Consider the following 23,424-nt stretch of genomic DNA (forward strand, 5'->3'; position numbering starts at 1 on the left):
GTTGCCTATCTTCACCATATTTGCCAAAGAGAGCATCAGAAAGATGAAAAAATTAAGTGTTCTTATCCCATAAACACACACACACACGCAAATAAACATGATAATAAAAGGCTAAGGAGAAACTTTGGGAGGCAATGCATATGTCTATGGCCTTGATAGTGGTGATAGTTTCATGGATGCATGCTGCTGCTGCTGCTGCTAAGTCGCTTCAGTCGTGTCTGACTCTGTGAGACCCCATAGACTGTAGCCCACCAGGCTCCCCCGTCCCTGGGATTCTCCAGGCAAGAACACTGGAGTGGGTTAGTATACTTATCTCCAAATTCATCTTTCAATATGTTCAGCTTTTCACATTGTCAATCATACCTCAACTCTTTGTTTTTTAAAGAAAAGGAAGCACAAAAGATTCTTTGACCAAATGCCTGTACTCTCTCATTAGTGTAATAAATTTCTTGCAAAGATGGCGGGAATAGTTCCACTGATCCCTACACGCATACTCCTTTGCAATGGACTTTGTCATTCATCCCTTCCTGAGGGACAGTCTGTGACTTCTATCTGACCTCTCCTTGTGATTGTTTTCTACCATAGAATGTAGCTAAGTCCTCAGTGTACTGATACTGAATGCCTGAAGCACACACTTGGCCATCTTTACTCCTGGCAAGTCCCACAGACATTCCCCTACCACCACCGGGGCTAGTGTTGTGGCTGGATTGGTCCTTGTATTTCTTTTTTAAATTAATTTATTTTAATTGGAGGATAATTTCAATACTCTGATGGTTTTTGCCATACATTAACATGAATCAGCCACAGGGTTCAGGATGGGGGGACACGTGCACCTTTGTGGTTCTTATTATGACTGCAGGATTCCCCTCAACAAAATCATCAGGGGACCTTGAAGAACATGATTTACTTCTCACAGGTCCTGGAGGGTACACAGTTACAGAGACTACACAGAAAGGTCTTGATAGAGACGAAGGTAAGAGTGTAGACCTGGGGCTCTGCCTTTATTTTAGGGCCCAAGCATGCAGTGGAATTTCACGGGTTTATTTTTTATTGGAGAATTTAAAACTTCAGGAAGGGAATCAGAGCAAAGTGTTCTGTTATCTAGGTTGCTCAGCGCTTCAAAAAGGGAAACTTCACTGGGTGAGGGATGCCGGGGGTGGGCAGATTGGCTCCTTACCTAGTTGTTTGCTAATAGTTGTGCCACACGGCTGGCAATTTGTTTCCAAGATGAGTGTCTTTACAATGGTTGCCTCAGCGATCGCAAAGCTTAATGTCAGGCAATTACATTACAACCGAAAAGCTTAATGTCAAGCAGTTACACCGCAGAAGCCTTGCAGCTTCTCCCCCTGCCCTCTTAAAAGGCTGCCTGACACCACTCAGAGAAGCCCAGTGAGGCCTGATGGTGAGAGGCCATATGAAGACAGGCTGATGGCAGAACCCAGATGTGAATGAGGCCACCTTCAACTCTCCAAGGGCAGTTAGGCAGCCTGAGACTGCCGCTGTACCGGGATTCTAACCCAGACTGCTACCCACCGAATCATAGCAAGAACGTGGTTGCTACTTAAGCCACTGAGTTTGGGACTGTTTGTTAAGTAGCAGTGGATGAGCGATTCAGGTGCTAAGGATTTCGCCAAACCTCTCTCTCAGGGTTTTTCCATCCTCGAAAATTTTATGGATGGACCTAGGAATTCACAGTTCAGCAGGTTCCCCAGAGGGTTCTTTTTTAATGTAATAGTTCAGGCATAACTCATACACTGTGTTTATGTAGTATAAAAGGTTATGAAGCAGGATAATAAAATAACCATAAAATCACTATTATCTTAAGAACTAGTAATTACCAACACTGTGCTATCTATCTATACTCTCATTCCCTGATCTATTCCACTGTCTCCCCAAGACAGAGGTAGCAACGTCTTGAGTTGAGAGTTCATCATTCCTTTGCATATAGATATAGCCATATAAAATATATATGTACATACATATTATATGTACATTACATATGTATCACATGTGGATAAATATGTGTGTATAATATATACATTCACACATAATATATTTGGTTTTGCTTATTTTAAAACTTTATTAAAAAATGTTATCATACTGCATGGCAAAGCAGATTATTAGATTGATAAGGATATAGACTCTGGTGTTAAGCTGCCTGTGTACAGATTCTAGCTCTATGCCCCTTAGTATATGAGGGACCTAGGCAATTTACTTAACCTCTATGGGATTTGGTTTTCATTTCTAGGAAATAGAGGTGATGATAATAATATCTACCTCTTAGGGTCTTGGTGAAGGTTAATGAAATAACTTATCTAAAGTAATTAAGATAGTGTACTATACAGAGTAAGTGCTTTACAAAAGTGAAAGTGAAGTCACTCAGTCGTGTCCGACTCTTTGCAACCCCATGGATTGTAGCCCACCAGGCTCCTCCGTCCATGGGATTCTCCAGGCAAGAATACTGGAGTGGGTTGCCATTTCCTTCTCCAGGGGATCGTCCCAACCCAGGGATCGAACCCAGGTCTTCCGCACTGCAGGCAGACACTTTAACTTCTAAGCCACCAGGGAAGCCCAAGTGCTTTATAAGTACTACTATTTTTATTTTGCAATACACTGATTTCACCTAGTGTTGTGTGCCATGATTCATACCTGCTGTGTATATCCCTGCAGTTCATTCATGTCTCACTGATATATATCACTTCAGTACAGAACTATACCAAAATTTATTTAGCCATTCTCTATTAATGGATATTGTCATTGTCCCCAGTTCTTTGCTTTTGCAGCAGGGGTACAATAAGCATCCTTTTATATATCTCCTAGGGTATAAATGCAGACTTTTCTCAAGGTGTATGTCTCAGAGGAGAGTTGCTGGGTCACAGACAGTGAGAATACTTAGTTTTACAAAAAGAGGCCGAGTGATTTCCAACTGTAGTGGGACCAGAAGACAGTCTCATGTCCTTGTTCTTTCCCATCTTCCCCAGGATTTGATTTTATCAGTTTTTATTTGATTTTACCAAGTTTATTGGGGAGTGTTCTCAACATTTTTGAGGGGTTGCTTAAAGCAGAAATGTGCAAAGAACCATGATGCAATGACAACAAAGATCTCACCCAATCCTATAAGACTTTGATCAGAATTTTAATACATTTTTTTTTTGAGCCTTAGAGAAACTTTTTGCCTCGAGTATTTGGTGAAGGAAACATATGCCTTTTTAAAAAGTCTAATAATTTTGACTTTGTTGACTTCACACTCGGAGAAACCATAAAGCATCTCCTCAATCCTTCTTAGATTCTTGCAGCCCCAATTCTCCCCACTACCCCTTGCCCATTGCAATTCTCCTTTGCCTGCCTCCCTAATGCTGCCCCATTTCTTTTCTCCCCTTACTTCCCTGACCACTCTCTCCTTTTACCTCCCTCTTTGATGACCATGCTTATTCCCAGCTGCCCCTCAGGTTGCCTGAGTTTTGAATCCTGACACTTTCGCCCATGGCAACTGTGAACCATTTCTTACTCCTTAATTTTACTGTCCCCCAATTTCCTCAGTTCTAAATGGGCATAATAAGAGTATCTACTCACCTGGTTTAGTGAAGATTAATGTAAAACATGTAGAAAAGAATCTGATACATACTAAGTGCTCATGAAATGTTACTGTGCATTATTCCCTTCCCTTCCATCTCAAGTCAGGTTTCCTAGAAAGGGGTCTCAGATGCAAGAAGTTTATTGATGAGTGTTCTCAACAATTTTGGGGTTGTAGAAAACAGGGATGGTCAGAGAACCATGATGTAGTAACAGCAAAGGTCATAGCCAACCCTACAAGAGTTCTAGAGCTGGATGACCTTTTCAGAGCTGCCCTCAACTGGAGATAGAGGTCAAGTCTTTATTCTCTATATTGTAGTACAAACTAAAGCCACTTAATGTTGCTGAGACTTGGATTTCTTTATCTATAAAATGGCTAAAATTTACCTATCTTAAAGGATTCAATGGAGAAAAAAAGTCCAAAAACAGATGCAGTAAAGAAATAACCCGATCAATGTAAGGTGTTAGTCATCACAGCATGTGGCAATAGCACCTTAATAGCATACATTAAAACTCAACATTCAGAAAACTAAGATCATGGCATCTGGTCCCATCACTTCATGGCAAATAGATGGGGAAACAATGGAAATAGTGAGAGACTTTATTTTCTTGGGCTCTAAAATCACTGCAGTTGGTGACTGCAGCCATGAAATTTAAAGATGCTTGCTCCTTGGAAGAAAAGGTATGACCAAACTAAACAGCATATTAAAAAGCAGAGACATTATTTTGCCAACAAAGGTCCATCCAGTCAAAGCTATGGTTTTTCCAGTGGTCATGTATGGATGTGACAGTTGGACTATAAATAAAGCTGAGTGCCAAAGAATTGATGCTTTTGAACTGTGGTGTTGGAAAAGATTCTTGAGAGTCCCTTGGACTGCAAGGAGAGCCAACCAGTCCATCCTAAAGGAAATCAGTCCTGAATATTCATTGAAAGGACTGGTGTTGAAGCTGAAGCTCCAATACTTTGGCCACCTGATGCAAAGAACTGACCCATTGGAAAATGCCCTGATGCTGGGAAAGATTGAAGGCAGGAGGAGAAGGGGACGACAGAGGATGAGACGGTAGGATGGCATCACCGACTCAATGGACATGAGTTTGAGTAAGCTCCAGGAGTTGGTGATGGACAGGGAAGACTGGTGTGCCGCAGTCCATGGGGTCACAGAGAGTCAGACATGACTGAGTGACTGAACTGAACTGAACTGAGCACACATTTAAAATGGGATTTAAAAATCTTAGTAATTTAAAACTGTGACCACCAGCATATATGAGGACAGCAGAGAACTCACTCTCACTAACTGTTGAGAACTTTCAACAAGATTCATTTACTCATCTTCATTCATAAAGGGAAAATTTTTCTGAATTATATCTCCTAAAAAAAAAGAATTATTCAGATACATGTCAGGATGTTGGTAATTTTAAACAAAAGCTGATTAAATATTGAGTGCTCATAATCCAATTTAGAGTGTTTACTCATCTTTTGTGCTTTCTAAAAAGCTGATCTATAAAAATAGATTTGGGGTTGTGATGTGTGATCACAGCCAATGTCAAGATGCACCCTGATCACAGGTGTGCCAGACACACTCTTGCATTTATTGATCTACCTTATACCAGACACCCAGCATGAAAATAGCACTAGGCAAAGACCAAGGCCCCTTTCTGAAAGAATATAACAAGGATAGTTCAGAGCCATCTATACTTAAGGAAAAGGGAGGTTAGCAAGGAAGACAGAGCTATAGGTCTTTCTAATGCTTTCTTTCTGCAAACCCACTGAAGAGTGGCTACAAACAACCATGGAACATTTTTCCTGCCTCCCACTACCATTTCTCTACATAATTTTCCCCTGATTTTTTTTCTCTTTTCTCTTTTCATTTCCTCTTAAATACAGATGAAAAAAAAAAATCAGTCAATTCCTTTTTTAACAGAATTCAGCAAAAGAAATGAACTGAGAAGACCTCTCCACCCAAGAGCCTAGAAAACCTCTTTATGTACCTGGCAAGATTCTACCTTCTTCTTGGACCACTGCCCTGATCCCTTGCTTCTTGTGATAATCACATCATTTGGTTCTCAGCTCTGGTACTTTGTCTTCGCACAGTGAGCAAGTGGAGCATCTCTTGGTTAAATTACTAGGGGATACAATCAAAGAAAGTGCAATCAATACAATCAAGTTTCCAAAGTACTGACTCTTTTAAGTCATTGCCGAGTTGCCGTTTTCCAGCAATACAACAACCAGAATCACATTTAAAGAATTCTACTGAATTATTGTCTATTTCCTGCCTCTTTCCCACGTGACTATCAAGATCATTTTATTTTCCTTCTCCCAAGACAGTGATCTACCTGGATAACTTCTCCTTTACAAGGATATTCAAATGACCTTAAAATGATATCTGCACTAATTTCTAACTGCAGTTGCCTGCTCAGACTCTCTCAAGAAATCTGGCTCTTTAGCAAGTGACAAGGGGGAATCAATATTCCAGAGACAAAGTGATGAGAACTTTCCTGGAACAGTTTGCCGTCTCTGCTTAACTCGAGATCTTTCTGTGAAGACTCAGGCAATTCTTCTGAAAAAAAAAAAATATATATATATATATATATATATATATATATATTTATTAGCCTTGCAAATGTCTACCAAATTTTACAATGTATTTTTTTTACAATTATAAATTTACAATATAATCATAATAACCATTTATAGGACATTATGTGCCCACCCTATCCTTCAAGTTTGTCCGTGGTGGCCCAGTTAGTTAATGATGGAGGTGGGATTTCAATGTGGATTTCTTTGACTGTAAAGACCATGTTCTTAACTACCACATGGCTTCTTTATTTATTTGTTAGTAATTAGTACATGAGATAATGTATGAAGGGTCTAATACAATGCATAGCCCATATATACTCTATTTTCTTCTACTCATCTGAATCTTACATTAATGATAAAAAATGATAAACCAGATACAAGAAGAGAACCACCAAGCTCCAAAGTGATCACTTGTGTTGGTAAATGGAATAACTACTATCAGTTGATTTTTCCATCCTTAAGCCAAAAATATTTTTTAGCTTACCTTGATGTCAGAGAATAATTAAGGAGTCCAATAAAGGAAGGAGGTATTCTTAATTATTTGTTGACTATTATTTGTTTTGAATGGGTAGATTAAGTAGCTTATCTTCAAGCCCAGCTTACATTATTAATGATAATTATAACAGTTAAATTAATTTTGTTAAGCATTTATTATGAGCCAGCTACTGGTCGAGATATTTTACACACAGTATTCATTTAACCTTTATAACAACCTGTAAGACTGGCTGTACTATCTCTATTTTATTTAAATTTAAGGCTTTATAAAGGTATCTTGGCCCAGGGGTTTCCCTGGTGGCTCAGATGGTAAAGAATCTGCCTGAAATGTGGAAGACCTGGGTTCAATCCCTGGGTTAGGAAGATCACCTGGAGTAGGAAATAGCAACTCACTCCAGTTTTCTTGCCTAGAAAATTCCATAGACAGAGGAGCCTGGCGAGCTAGAGTCCACAGGGTCACAAAGAGTCAGACATGACTGGGCGACTAGCGCACACACACACACACACACATACACACACGCATATATCTTGGCCAAGATCAGAGGACTGGCAGATGCTGATGTTAGAATCAGAACCTAGTATGCCTGACTCTAGAGCTTTTGTTCTTTATGTGTCCTTCATTTGACATTTCTTTAAAAATATATTTGCAAGCAACTGAAGAGTGTTGCACATTTGTCTAGGCTTCAGGGACATTGTGCTGAACAAGATAAGCAAAATCCTGGCCCTTGCAGACTCTTCTATCAGATAGGAATACCACTGTGACAAATGTTCTTGAATGCTAAATGATAGAAAAGGGGCATACAGAATGTTATGAAGACTTATAACACGGCTATCTAACCTAGTTTAGAGAGTCAGTGAAACGGCACGGTGAAAGCAACATTTAATTTGAAGCTGAAAAATGAGTAGGAGACAGCCAGATGAAGGAGAAGAAAAGAGTATTGGGAGCAGAAGTAATAGCACATTTGAAGGCCTGGAAGCAAAATGATATGGCTCATTGGAGGAACCATAGGGTCCAACAGAACTCGAGGACAGAACTGTTCTACTACAGGCAGGTTTGAGGAAGGAGATAATTACATAACAGAGGGCCAAAGATGATGAATGAGAGCTAGACAAGGGCCAAATCATGTGCCTGTAAGCCACCTTAAGGATATTGGACTTCACATAAGAACTGGGGAAACATCCAAAAAAGGGTTTAGGAAAGACCAGATTTATGCTTGGAGGAGGGCAAGGTGGATACAAGGAGCCAAGATCCACCTGAGACATTTTACAAAGTCACAAGCAGAAGAAAAGATATTTTTCTTTTCAAAGGACTTAAACGCTAAAGTGAAGTGAAGTTGCTCAGTCGTGTCCGACTCTTTGTGACCCCATGGACTGTAGCCTATCAGGCTCCTCCGTCTATGGGATTTTCTAGGCAAGAGTGCTGGAGTGGATTGCCATTTCCTTCTCCAGGGGATCTTCCCGATCCAGGAATCGAACCCAGGTCTCCTGCATTGCAGGCAGACGTTTATACCATCTGAGCCACCAGGGAAGCCCCAAACGCTTAAGAGTGAATATAACTATACATGTTAACATGTGTAGCAGATACAGCTTTAAACAACACTTATTGAGAACCATGTGACATTTGTTCACTTGCAGGTATTTATTGGAAACTTACTTTGTACCTGGCACTGTTCTAGGAACAAAAATGCACAAAAATGCCTGTAGTCATAGAGCTTATGCTTGAGATTTGATTGCCAGATACTAAGTACAGGCAGTAACTAGATAAGCCTTCCTCCAGCCCTATGAGATGGGCTAGCAGATTATCTCACCTCATTATCTCTTCTCACAAAGATACTGAGGTGCAGGGTGGTCAAGGACTCCCCAAGATTTGCCTGCAGATCTGTCTGACTCCAGAGCCAGTGCCTTCCTGTGGGATAAACACAAGGGAAAGGCAAGAGAGCCTAAAAACACAGCACTCTCAGTCACTGCAGCCATGGGAGCAATGCAGGGTCCTACACAGGCTGAACTCACAAGCCTTAATTTCAGTCTTGCAAGTGGTGTTTTTAAAGCTTTCAATGAACTTTTATTTTATTTTACAGTAAGACCACATTTTCCTTAATGCTTCCTTAATCAAAGTATTTCTAATGGGTAAATTCGATTCTCAGCTTGGTGCAGAAATCAGCTATGTGTTCTGAAGACAGCATACTCAACAGCCTGAGTCCACAGGGCATGACTGTGATGGATGAATTTGGAGTGTCTGACAGGGAAGCAATGCCTCTAGCACCTTAATATTGATTTCCCTTTCATCCTGTTCTCCCTCCTGCTCATTGAGTCTTTTTTTTTTTTAATTTTATTTATTTATGTCTACTTTTGTCTGTGCTGGGTCTTTGGTGCTGCATGGGCTTTTCTCCAGTTGCAGTAAGCAGGGGCTACCCTCCCGCTGTGGTGCTCAGGCTTCTCATTGCAGCGGCTTCTCTTGTAAGGAGCACAGGCTCTAGGGCACACAGGCTCAGGAGTTGCAGCTCGCTGGCTCTGGAGCACAGGCTCAGTAGTCGCGGCACACGGGCTTAGTCGCTACGTTGCATGTGGAATCTTCCCAGATCAAGGATTGAACTTGTGTCTTCTACATTTGCAGGCAGATTCTCAACCACTGAACCACTGGGGAAGCCCCTCACTGAGTCTTTAATGAAGAAAATTTGGCTTTGCTTTATTCAGGAGCTAGATCCCTGTTCTCTCTCCCTGCACAGTTATGCCTTCTTAGCTCCTTAGTTTTCAATTCCTCTCAGGAACTAGGATCAAGAGGTCATCTTAGCATTAGTTTCTGGAATAATGTGCTTCAGGGCACATCCCTCAAACTCCTGGGAAAGAGGCCGTCAATTAATGCTGGAGTCAGATGCTTGTTTAGCCCATTAGCAGACACAACCTGGCCTTTGTTACCTCTGCGTCAGAGAGGGCAGCACCTCCGTGGGTGGAAAGGACAGAACCTCTCCCTGTGCGCTGTCATCTGGAGTGGCCCTCCTCCGCTTGCAGTCCTCTGATCTTCTACTGGCAAAGGGGGAGACAGGTAATAGGAGAGCTGGTGTCTGAACTGGTGCCTAGGAAAGGATCTGGCAGATCCTTGAATCTAGAATGTTGGGCCTTTAGAGCCTTTTTCTTTATCTCTGGGCTTTAGTCCCACTTTAGGACTACAGAAAGGCTCACTCGGTGTCTGGTCACCTATACTATAAAGGAAGAACAGACAAGGTGTGCGACCTTGAAAGGGCCAGATGATCAGTGGTTATGCTATTCCTGTGTCCATCATTCCTTCATTCCCACCTAAACCAAAGATAAAGGAGTCCCATTTTCCAAAGCTAATCCCTTCTGCCAATCTGACTTCCTCAGTTAGGAGGCCAATCTCCTTTCTCTGGATTTTTTATCTCACCCTGCAAATATGTTTAAGAATTCTCTATGTCACTGAACTTTGATCTAAAACATCCTACTAAATTACTTAAGTGACCTTCCTCTATCTCTTCTTTCATTCCAGATTCTTATCACTAATTTCCTTCATTTCTAATTCTACTCAATACTCAATCCTTTTCCATTTCACTTTGAGTTCTGCTGCTCTCCTGTGGGAGAAGGCAATGGCACCCCGCTCCAGTACTCTTGCCTGGAAAATCCCATGGGTGGAGGAGCCTGGTAGGCTGCGGTCCATGGGTTCACTAAGAGTCGGACACGACTGAGAGACTTCATTTTCACTTTTCACTTTCATGCATTGGAGAAGGAAATGGCCACCCACTCCAGTTTTCTTGCCTGGAGAATCACAGGGACGGGGGAGCCTGGTGGGCTGCCGTCTATGGGGTTGCATAGAGTCAGACACGACTGAAGTGACTTAGCAGCAGTAGCAGCTCTCCTGTGACTCTTCCCTTGCAGGTTCAGTGGCCTAACTACAAAATTATTTTTTTTCCCCTCAATCTGTAGGGAAAAAAATTGATAAAAATATAAAGACTAAATAGGTCAAAGATGGAATTTAAGGTTCAGTTCAGTTCAGTTGCTCAGTCGTGTCTTACTCTTTGTGACCCCATGAATCGCAGCAGGCCAGGCCTCCCTGTCCATCACCATCTCCTGGAGTTCACTTAAACTCACTTCCATCGAGTTGGTGATGCCATCCAGCCATCTCATCCTCTGCCGTCCCCTTCTCCACCTGCCCCCAATCCCTTCCAGCATCAGAGTCTTTTCCAATAAGTCAACTCTTCATATGAGGTGGCCAAAGTACTGCAGTTTCAGCTTTAGCATCATTCCTTCCAAAGAAAAAGGATATATAAACAAAAACTCTTAGCTAAGTGGGGATGAGAATGAGAGCAAATGCTTATTTTGAGCAATTAATATAGGCAGGATAACATTCTAGTTATTCTAGAAATATAGGATGCATCAGACAAGGATTATTAACTCCATCAAGGATCTATAAACAAGAAAAACAGAAAAGGTCTGTACAGACTGATTAAAGGTAAAAGCAGAAATCTATATGTGCTATACATAATTTTCATAAAAAGTTTTTAGAAGACTGAGTAGGAGACATTTAATTTACATTTCTGATTCCCTTTGGGGGGGTATGTTTTATTGTCTATATATTTATAAGAACAGAGATGTGATAGACATTCAACAAATGTTTACTGAAGGAGTGAACTGAATGAATGACTGAAACGAAAGTTTCTGGCAGGTTTGTGTTTCAAAGTAATGCTGCCATAGAATCATCCTTCATTTGAATATCTCATATGAAATAAATGAGTATTTTCTTCAGACCAAGGGCCATGCCATGTATTCTTCTCAGAACCTGGTTGGTATGATTAATGCACAATAAATATTTTCTGAATAAAGTGAATTAATTAATGAATAAAGATACTTTAACAATGCATAGCAGGTAAACAATTCTAATGCATTTGTCAAAAATCATAGAAGTATCTATTAAAATGTATTTTTATGATCAAAGAGGAAATAAAAAATACCTAGAGAGAAAAGAAAATGAAAGCGCAACAGTCCAAAATGTATGGGATACAGCAAAAGCAGTTCTATTAATAAGGGGGAAGTTTAGAGCAATAAAATCTTACCTCAAGAAACAAGAAAAAGCTCAAACAACCTAATGTTACACCTAAAACAACTAGACAAAGAAGAACAACTAAAACCTAAAGTTAATAGAGGAAAGAAATCATAAAGAGCAGGGCAGAAATAAACAAAGTAGAAACAAAGAAACCAAGTGCAATGATCAATGAAACTAAAAGCTGGTTATTTGAAAAGATAAACAAAACTGATAAACCTTAAGCCAGACTCAATCAAAAAAAAGGGGGCAGGGAGGAGTCAAATCAGTATAATTAGAAATGGAAAAGAAGAGGTTACATCTGACACCACAGAAATATAAAGGCTCATGAGAGACTACTATGAACAACTGTATACCAATAAAATGGACAACCTGGAAGAAATGGACACATTCTTAGAAGGGTGCAATCTTCCAAGACTAAATCAGAAACAGAAAATATGAACAGGCCAATCACAAGTACTGAAATTGAAACTTCACTATGCTTTATATAGTCTGTTCTTCTTGTATCCCATGTAGGTGAGGTATTTATGACATTTATGACAGCTGGAAAGCTGTGAAGAAAGGGATAAAGAAAGTGGGGTTGTGGGAAGCAAAAAGTCTCATTATCTCCAGGGCTACAGCTAAGGCTGTGAAATGGCTTAGCTCCCCTGAGAGGGTACCATGTGATATGAAAGTACACACTTCAAACGTGACATTTTGGCAGTCTCCTAGTCCTTCAGTTTCACTGCATCTTTCACTGTTATTTAAGGACATGCAATCACGGGCAACAACTCCAGCTTTTGTACCCCAGATACTTTTTCCTGGTCTTCCTTAACTTTTGCAAGTAGACTCAAATACGTGGGAGTGAATTTTTTTTTTTTTAAATGGACTCCAAAGTAAGTCCCAAGTAAGATGTTGAACTGAAAAACTTCCAATGTCTCCTTCTAATTACCACTGTCCTTCCTGCCAGATTACAAGCCATTCAAATGGCAGGCCCTGACATTATCTCACATTTGACCCATAAAAACCTCAGCACTCTGTCATTAGACAGAAAAACAACAGCTGAATCTTGGACATGGGATAGATGTGTATGTCATTCTGGAAACCTTAAGACAGCCCAGGACTAGTGATTCCCAGCTGTTTATTCTAAGAAGAATTTCAACAAGGTTTTATTTGTGTATGTGCCCACTTATATGTGGCTGTATCAAAAAGAAAGTGAGAGAGAAAAGCTTTCCATTTTATGCTGTATTATACTGCAGTTAGAGAAAATGTAAGCAACACAGAGTTAAACCTTCTATTCCAGAACCTTTTCTATCAGGCAAACTCTGTTTTGGGCAGCTGATACTATTTGCTCAACATACTCTGTTTTGGGCAGCTGATACTATTTCCTCAACATTCAAATGATCTTTTGTTTATATGCAGATGACACCATCCTTATGGCAGGAAGGGAAGAACTAGAGCCTCTTGATGAAAGTGAAAGAAGAGAGTGAAAAAGTTGGCTTAAAACTCAACATTCAGAAAACTAAGATCATGGCATCCAGTCCCATCACTTCATGACAAATAGATGGGGAAACAATGGAAACAGTGAGAGACTTTATTTTGGGGGACTCCAAAATCACTGCAGATGGTGACTGCAGCCATGAAATTCAAAGACGTTTGCTCCTTGGAAGAAAACCTGTGACGAACCTAGACAGCATATTAAAAAGCAGAGACATTGAAAGCATTTCCTCTAAAGTCAGGAACAAGACAAGGGTGCCCACTTTCACCATTACTATTCAACATAGTTTTGGAAGTTTTGGCCACAGCAAGCAGAGCAGAAAAAGAAATAAAAGGAATCCAAATTGGAAAAGAAGAAGTAAAGCTCTCACTGTTTGCAGATGACATGATCCTCTACATAGAAAACCCTAAAGACTCCACCAGAAAATTACTAGAACTAATCAATAAATATAGTAAAGTTGCAGGATATAAAATCAACACACAGAAATCACTTGCATTCCTATACACTAATAATGAGAAAACAGAAAGAGAAATTAAGGAAACAATTCCATTCACCATTGCAATGGAAAGAATAAAATACTTAGGAATATATCTACCTAAAGAAACTAAAGACCTATATATAGAATACTATAAAACACTGGTGAAAGAAATCAAAGAGGACACTAACAGATGGAGAAATATACCATGTTCATGGATTGGAAGAATCAATATAGTGAAAATGAGTATACTACCCAAAGCAATCTATAGATTCAATGCAATCCCTATCAAACTACCAACAGTATTCTTCACAGAGCTAGAACAAATAATTTCACAATTTGTATGGAAATACAAAAAACCTCGAATAGCCAAAGCTATCTTGAGAAAGAAGAATGGAGCTGGAGGAATCAACCTACCTGACTTCAGGCTCTACTACAAAGCCACAGTTATCAAGACAGTATGGTACTGGCACAAAGACAGAAATATAGATCAATGGAACAAAATAGAAAGCCCAGAGATAAATCCACGCACATATGGACACCTTATCTTCGACAAAGGAGGCAAGAATATACAATGGATTAAAGACAATCTCTTTAACAAGTGGTGCTGGGAAATCTGGTCAACCACTTGTAAAAGAATGAAACTAGAACACTTTCTAACACCATACACAAAAATAAACTCAAAATGGATTAAAGATCTCAACGTAAGACCAGAAACTATAAAACTCCTAGAGGAGAACATAGGCAAAACACTCTCTGACATACATCACAGCAGGATCCTCTATGACCCACCTCCCAGAATATTGGAAATAAAAGCAAAAATAAACAAATGGGACCTAATTAACCTTAAAAGCTTCTGCACATCAAAGGAAACTATTAGCAAGGTGAAAAGACAGCCTTCAGAATGGGAGAAGATAATAGCAAATGAAGCAACTGACAAACAACTAATCTCGAGAATATACAAGCAACTCCTACAGCTCAACTCCAGAAAAATAAATGACCCAATCAAAAAATGGGCCAAAGAACTAAATAGACATTTCTCCAAAGAAGACATACAGATGGCTAACAAACACATGAAAAGATGCTCAACATCACTCATTATTAGAGAAATGCAAATCAAAACCACTATGAGGTACCATTTCACACCAGTCAGAATGGCTGCGATCCAAAAGTCTACAAGTAATAAATGCTGGAAAGGATGTGGAGAAAAGGGAACCCTCTTACACTGTTGGTGGGAATGCAAACTAGTACAGCCACTATGGAGAACAGTGTGGAGAGTCCTTAAAAAACTGGAAATAGAACTGCCTTATGATCCAGCAATCCCACTGCTGGGCATACACACTAGGAAACCAGAAGGGAAAGAGACACGTGTACCCCAATGTTCATCACAGCACTGTTTATAATAGCCAGGACATGGAAGCAACCTAGATGTCCATCAGCAGATGAATGGATAAGAAAGCTGTGGTACATATACACAATGGAGTATTACTCAGCCATTAAAAAGAATACATTTGAATCAGTTCTAATGAGGTGGATGAAACTGGAGCCTATTATACAGAGTGAAGTAAACCAGAAAGAAAAACACCAATACAGTATACTAACGCATATATATGGAATTTAGAAAGATGGTAACAATAATCCTGTATGCGAGACAGCAAAAGAGACACTGATGTATAGAACAGTCTTATGGACTCTGAGAGAGAGGGAAAGGGTGGGAAGATTTGGGAGAATGGCATTGAAACATATAAAATATCATGTATGAAACGAGTTGCCAGTCCAGGTTCGATGCACGATACTGGATGCTTGGGGCTGGTGCACTGGGACGACCCAGAGGGATGGAATGGGGAGGGAGGAGGGAGGAGGGTTCAGGATGGGGAACACATGTATACCTGTGGCGGATTCATTTTGATATTTGGCAAAACTAATACAATTATGTAAAGTTTAAAAAAAAATAAAGGAAAAAAAATAAATAAAAAGCAGAGACATTACTTTACCACCAAAGTTCCGTCTAGTCAAAGCTATGGTTTTTTCCAGTAGTCATGCATAGATGTGAGAGTTGGCTGTAAAGAAAGCTGATCCCCGAAGAATTGATGTTTTTGAACTGTGGTATTGAAGAAGATTCTTGAGTCCCTCGGACTGCAAGGAGATCCAACCAGTCTATCCTAAAGGAAATCAGTCCTGAATATTCATTGGAAGGACTGATGCTGAAGCTGAAGCTCCAGTATGAGCTTGACCACCTGATGAGAAGAACTGACTCATTTGAAAAGACCCTGATGCCAGGAAAGATTGAAGGTGAGAAGAGAAGGGGACAACAGAGGATGAGATGGTTGGATAGCATCACCGACTCGATGGACATGAGTTTGAGTAAGCTCCGGGAGTTGGTTATGGACAGGGAAGCCTGGCGTGCTGCAGTCCACGGGGTCTCAAAGAGCTGGACACCACTGAGCTGACTGAACTAAACTGAACTGCTACTATTTGACCAAATAGCAACTGGGCAACTGACAATTACACTATAGCGCCATCTAGCTCCCACTACCAGAGCCTGATGTCCTACTCCCAGCCTGGTTGAGTGTTTAGGGTTAGTTATTACCCAATAACACAAGGGCTTCCCTGGTTGTTCAGTGGTAAAGAATCTACCTGCCGATGCAGGAGACCTGGGTTCATTCCCTGGCTTGGGAGGATCCTCTGGAGAAGGAAATAGTAACCCACTCCAGGATTCTTGCCTGGGGAAATCCCATGGATAGAGTAGCCTAGTGGGCTACAGTCCATGGGATCCCGAAAAAGTTGGACACAACTTAGCCACTAAACAACAACAACTATACAGTGTAACTCAGCTGATTGCCATTAAGTGAGGATGAAGCCAAGCAAAATCCCAAAGCAGGTTTATGTTTAATAATCCATATTTAAATTTTGCTGGCTACATTTCAAACTAGTTTTCCAGTAAAAATACAAAGGCTTAGATCTTCCTTGTTGACCATAGGTTAAACGCTGCTCTGGGTTAGTTTTGTTAACCAAATTTCCACAGAGTTTGCATCAATTACCTCCTGCCCTCTTTGGAAAGGCTGTCAGGAGACAGTATTGCAGACTTAAATCTAAAGTCACTAGATCACTGATTTTGCAAATCCCCAGGACATTTATAAAAATCCCTAATGAGGACACTTGGTAAAATTGTATTTTAATTCACTTACATGGAATAACAGAGTTGTTCACAGAGTATGTGTGAAGAGGAATGTTGAGAAGGAGGTCATATAAATAAAATAATGAATGGGTGCCACGCTTGTAGAAGATCAAAGATCCTTGCTGAAGGCATGATCTAGAAAAAAGTCGAAGAACAAAATTTTATGATGCTTCCACATAATAAATTCTTTACTAAAGTAACCAGTTGTGGAGGGTTATGCCTGCTTTCTATCACTATTCCTGGCTAGTGCAGGGGAGGGAAAGGGGGGCACTAAATGTCAAAGGGACAAGAACACCAGAATTGGATATCTTCCCTCCAATAAACAGTGTTATGGTGGAAAGATCACAGCTTTTAGCTTACAGACTCGGATTCAAATATTTAAACAGGCACTTTCTAGATGTTTGGGAAATTAACTTACCTGAACTGTTCAGCGTTATTGCAAAAAGTAGTGGAGATAATGTCTGTAAAAATATCTAAAACTATGTTTCTGGAAAAACAGTGTTTACAACTATGTAAACACTATTGAAACATCAAAAAAGAGTATAATTGCCTACTGGTATGTTTGTGGGCATCATTAGACTGTACTTATTTGGATTGCTGGTAATCTGGTGATGATTTGAGTCAGTGATTTAAGAGGGGCCAAAGGTTCCCTACTGCATTACCTTTCGTCTGCGTCATCCGGCTTCCAAAAATAGGGCCAGTGCATCCTTTAACAGGAATAGATGTCTAAAATAGCTGAAAGATGTGTAAGTGTCAAAGTCGTAAGTATGAGGAAAATTAACCTGAAATAGAAGCGGAGAAGAGTTAGGCTGTGTCACTGTATTCAGCAATGGGGAGAGTGCTTGTGTACAAGATTCCTTCTGGCTTCAGGGGGACAATTTGGTAGGGAAATAAGCAACAGACCCGCTGCATCTGCAAGCCCGAGGTTCCCGCACAGCCTTTCCTTTCATTAGCTGTGTGGATAGAAATGCATCTAGACTCCTGGAGACTTGACTACCTTATTTGTAAAACAGAAATTATATTTTTACTGCCTCTCAAGAATTGTCATAAAAAAGAAAGAGAACAACATATCTGAAAGTATTTTGCCCTTCTCAGTGATCAATCCACCCCCAAGCAGCAATGGCTGAAGCCAAAATCCAGCAGCTTCTCTGATTCCTGTCTCTCTCCCCATCACCAACCACCTCCAAACATCAGTAAGTCCATTCACCTCTCCTCTCTGAAAACATCCTGTGTTCAGGAACACATCCACTTTCCATGCAAGGCTACTATACGAGCCTCATTTCTGAACTCCTGTTCACACACTGACCTTACTAAAAAGCCTTCTCCAAACAAGAGTCAGAATGACCTTTTTAAAAAATAAACCAAGAGAGAACTAAACATTTCATACCTCTCTGTGGAAGGATTCAATGACCTTATGAAATATTCTTGACAAATAAATTAAACATTATTAGCCCTGACCACTTCTCCACTCATATCCAATTCTTCACTGCACTTCACCTACTGGGATCCAGCCTCTTTGGCCTAACCTAAGGTCACTATGGTATTCTAGCTTTTTACCTAAAAGTTATACAGGTTTAGCACTTACATTTAAGGCCTCTGATGATCCATATCAAGTTTATATTTATATTTAGTATGAGGTAAGATTTGAGGATTTGGGGGACATATAAATATCCATTGTTCTCATACCATTTGTTATAAAGATTATCCTTTCCCCACTGACTTGCTTTGCCTCCTTTATCAAAAATGAATTGACCATATATATATATGTGAATTCTATTCCTGGACACTAGTCTATTCTCATTGATCTACATCATTATGTATTTAGGTGTTGTTGTTTAGTCGGTAAGTCATGTCCGACTCTTTTGTGACCCTGTGGACTGTAGTCCACCAGGCTCCTCTGCCCATGGGATTTCCAGGGCAAAAATATTGGAGTGAGTTTCCATTTCCTTCTCCAGGGGATCTTTCTGACTCAGGGATCAAACCCACATCTTCTGCAGTGGCAAGCAGATTCTTTACCACTGAGCCACCAGCGACCCCTGGACTGAAGCCTACAGGCTCCTTCGTCCATGGGATTTTCCAGGCAAGAGTACTGGAGTGGGGTGCCACTGCCCTCTCCGAAATATATAGAATCTATGTTGTCTTGATTACTGCAACTTTATATAGCAAGTCTTAAAATCTAGCAATGTTAAAAGCCTTAAACTTTATCCTTCTTCAAAAATGGCTTTGACTATTATGAATCCTTTGTTTTTCAATATAAATTAACATATCAATTTCTAAAAAAAAGAAAAATTGCTGTCTCCTAGTCTCTTTGTACGCCACTGACCCACTGACTTATTTTAATTCTTGTATAATTTTTTAAAAAATACTTATCATTCTATTTTTCCCCAGTAAAATACAAACTTTATAAAGGAAGGGAATTATCTACTTTTTCTCCACTATTATCTTCAGTTCCTCAAATAATGCCTTTTGCATAATAGATTTTCAATAATATTTGTTGAATAAATGAGTTCACTAGTCTTAGAAGTCATTTATCTTATGAAAACCCCTATTGTTTTGAAATATCTCCCTTGCCATTGAAGAAGTCAGAGCTAGAGCACCCTTCCATAGCGTCTTCTTGAATTAGAAAATTTTTCAAGGCTACCACCATCTCCTCCATACCTAGAAAGACTGACAGTAGCCAAAATGTAATAAATAGAAGGAACATTGGCCTGAAATTTGGAAGATCAAAATGTCTGATTCTGCTCTGCCACTAACTAGGAGCATGACCTCAGGAATGTCACTTAACCTCTTCAGACCCTTTTTTTTTTCAATCTGTAATTTGGGGATTACAGATTGCATCCCCACATGCATTGTGGGAATTCAATGAGATAACAATGTAGTCTTTTTTGCACTGCCTGTCATATAGCAAGTGATCAACAATCATTATTGTTATCATTGTGTAAATGATTATAACTTTTGGAAGTTTCTTTAGGATTGTTTCAGGAAATCTTAGGGCTTCCTTCATAGCTCAGTTGGTAAAGAATCTGCCTGCAATGCAGGAGACCTTGGTTCAATTGCTGGATTGGGAAGATCCACTGGAGAAGGCATAGGCTACCCACTCCAGTATTCTTGGGCTTCCCTTGTGGCTCAGCTGGTAAAGAATCTACCTACAATGTGGGAAACCTAGGTTTGATCCCTGAGTAGGGAAGATCCCTTGGAGAAGGGAAAGGCTACCCACTCCAGTATTCTGGCCTGGAGAATTTCATAGACAATACTGTCCATGGGGTCGCGAGGAGTTGGATATGATTGAAAGACTTTCACTTTCACTTCACTTTCAGGAAACATTGAAAGCTAAGGAAAAAACAAAGAGAAACAAAACAAATAACAAACTTTTCAGAAGTAAGGGTTAGGGAATTATTAGTAACTCTGGGCCTGACTGCCCTGGTATGACTTGTACCACTTCCAGTATGAGAAGAAACTTAGCTCTCTCACCCCTTGTTAGAAAAGTCATTTCTCAACCACAAACCTCCTTTCCATAAAGTAAGATTCAGATCTTCACCAACAGACGCTTTCATTCCCAAATGTCTTCTGCATTTTACCCAAACTGCTTTTCACTGCAGGACTTGGTTCCCTAAATGTCAAAGAGATATATCAAATCAGCAGTCCATTCAGGCGTGTAAGCCTTAGTTCTTTAAAATCAGGCTACATGAAGTTGGTGGCCTTCCTTGTTAATGTCACTTCCCTGGTGGCTCAGTGGTAAAGAATCCACATGTAATGTGGGAGATACAGATTCAAACCCTGGATCAAGAAGATCCCCTGGAAAAGGGAATGGCTACAGACTCCAGTATTCTTGCCTGGAAAATCCCATGGGCAGAAGAGTCTGGTGAGCTACCATGGGGTCTCAAAGAGTCAGACATGACTTAGCATCTAAACACCTACTACTAGTACTTGCTAATGTCATTATTTGCTAGAAACAAGAGAAGAATGGGCAAGAAGGAAAGAAAGCTGGGAGATAGTGAGAGTTTAGCCTGCTATATGTGAGACTGTATTTGTTCAGGTGTCTCTGTGTGTGTGTGTGAGAGAGAATACCTGAACCATCTCTTTCTTTTAAAAAAAATTATTTGTTTATTTTAATTGGAGGCTAATTAATTTACAATATTGTGCTGGTTTTTGCCAGACATCAACATGAATCAGCCACGGGTGCACGTGTCCCCCCATCCTGAACCTTCCTCCTACCTCCCTTCCTATCCCATCCCTCTGGGTTGTCCCAGTGCACAGGGCTTTGAGTACCCCATTTCATGCATCAAATTTGCACTTGGACCATCTCTTTCTTAAGGGCTACACCAGGAACTCGAATCTTCTTCTGTCTTCTAGAATATGGTTGGAACCCGAAGTAGTAGACACTCTGCACTGCAGTTAGGATGGTGTAGACATGACAACTAGCCAACTCTGCCCATCGTTTGGCTGAAGCACTGGCCTCAGTTAGGTGTAGAAGGTGTAGAAGCAGCCCAGCTGGGCTGGCCTCTACTGAAAGGCATTCAAGGAATGTGGGAACAGAGACTATGTCTCCCAGGTTGAATGACCTAACTTGACTCTCATTATTGGAAGGGTCCAGATAGGAGATGGGATCTCCATACTTCCCAGGGAAGGAGAGAGGAGAGAGTGGGCACAAAGCCCTGTTATGACGAAGCTTTGGCACTTTTCAAAGGAACTGGGACTCTCACTGCTAAACACTGATAAATGTCCTGGGGCTGGATAACTTGAACCAGAGGAGTATAATCAGTGTAAGAGGAGAGGTGGATCTGGTCATTGGCACACAAGTAGCTGCCCAAAATTCCCCAGGCACAGGCTTCCAGGAAGAACCCTGAGCACCACAGGGCAGGGGCATAGTTTATGGTTCACCACCCTCTCTGAGCACACAGGGGATGCAGAACGCTGCTAAGAATAGTCTCAGTTTCCTCCACAGTGGATTACACATGAAAAACCAGACAGACTAGAAAAAAAAATTTTTTTTTTGGACAGGAAAGGGCTGGCCCTGCTTTCTTGCCTCTCATTTGCCAAACACTTGTTTAATACATTCTCCTGCTCATTTCCTCAGGCAGGTGCTGGGCACACAAGAAGGCGGAGCCCAGGAAAGAGGAGGCAGGAGCAACTGACAGCACCCTGTCACCACAGGTCACCTTCAGGACAACTAGGAAGGACCACGTCCTCGGAGGACAGTACACAATGCTCCCAAAATTGAACTGTTCAAAACTAAAGATAATAAAGCCCCCAGAAGCACTGCCTAGCTGTGGCACTCTGTGCTTGTAAAGCTCAAACCATCAGAGTTCAGAGCATGTAGGATGCTCCACTCTAGTTCCCACAAGGTAGAAGACAGCAACTATCTCCAAGGTACCCAGAGGAAAAGGTAAGGAAAACCAGACAAGGGGAAGGAGCCTAGAAGCCTTGAGGTCCTCCTTTTCCAGGGTGGTCCCACCAACCACTCTGCTGGTGCTCGTCCCATCTCTGGTTAAACACAGAAAGCCCGCTAGAATGTCAGCAGCAATCCTGACAGAGTGATTTCTCATAAGGCACCATCTGTCCCCTGCAACTGCCACAGCTGTGGCAATGGTCCCTCTGCTCAGCTTTTGGAGCAATAATAACTCTACTCTTGCTCTTCTATATGATACAATGACTCTTCAAATACCTGGATATGACTACTAGGCAACCTGAGTGCATCCTCAGCCAGTCTGTGTATCTTCTCCTTCAGTCAGTTCTCAGCATCTTAACTGCTTGTTTTTTCCCGGTCATTTCAGCTCCTGGGCATCAGCCTGAGGTGGGAAGGGACCACCCTCCTTCTTGCATCTGACAGGCAACAGGTCTGAACTCCCTTCTGAGAACTGGGGAAAAGGAAACCCCTGTGTCAAGCAGTGTAATTTCTGAGCCTGGTATAACATTGCCTATTGAGGGAGAAATCAGAGAGAAGTAGTTTGGCCTTCTCTGTGGTATGGCACAGGCTTTCCAGGTGGCTCAGTGGCAGAGAATCTGCTTGCCAATTCAGGAGACATAGGAGACGTGGGTTCAATTCCCGGATCAGGAAGATCCCTGAAGGGAATGGCAACCCACTCCAGTATTCTTGCCTGGGAAATCCCATGGACAGAGGAGCCTGGTGAGCTACAGTCCCTGGGGTCACAAAGAGCTGGACACAACTGCGCATGCACACATGTGGTATTGTACAGATAGAATCCAGGAAGAAGCTGCCTTAGGTTATTGTAGACATGCACTGGAATAAAGTTTAATACTCACTTTTTCAAATTTAGAAGCAGATTTTTCCTGTCCCTCTTATTTTTGATGATGGGGACAAGGGAGTACTCCACCCACCACCTACTGTGTGTGCACAGATACACACACACACACATACACACAAACAAAATGCTATACTAATACTCTGTAGAAGAATCAATATGCTTACTGTGTGTCCGAGGTCACCCAGGAGCTGGGCCAGGAAGCACTCTGAAAAACAACCTGTTTTTCTAGAAGACACCTGACACTGAGAGGGAACAGTTAATCTGAGAGCTTCTCATTGCTTCACAGCAAAGTAAGTGGGATTTCCCCCGGAGAGAGCAGGCTTCTACCTTGA

General features: G+C 41.0%; 1 long non-coding RNA gene across 1 annotated transcript in view; it reads right to left on the reverse strand.

The window, feature by feature from the left end:
• The window catches only part of LOC102416086, a 30,609-nt gene extending 7,185 nt beyond the window's left edge, over window positions 1-23,424 (reverse strand). Inside the window, exons 1-5 of the long non-coding RNA XR_006551175.2 lie at window positions 23,257-23,424; window positions 20,332-20,436; window positions 17,489-17,608; window positions 16,837-16,961; window positions 5,563-6,131 (exon numbers count right to left, since the gene is read on the reverse strand). This is a non-coding gene — a long non-coding RNA (uncharacterized LOC102416086). The remainder of the gene's footprint in view (window positions 1-5,562; window positions 6,132-16,836; window positions 16,962-17,488; window positions 17,609-20,331; window positions 20,437-23,256) is intronic.

Source organism: Bubalus bubalis, chromosome 5 (assembly GCF_019923935.1).
Source record: "Bubalus bubalis isolate 160015118507 breed Murrah chromosome 5, NDDB_SH_1, whole genome shotgun sequence".
In the NCBI taxonomy this organism is placed as follows: Eukaryota; Metazoa; Chordata; class Mammalia; order Artiodactyla; family Bovidae; genus Bubalus; species Bubalus bubalis.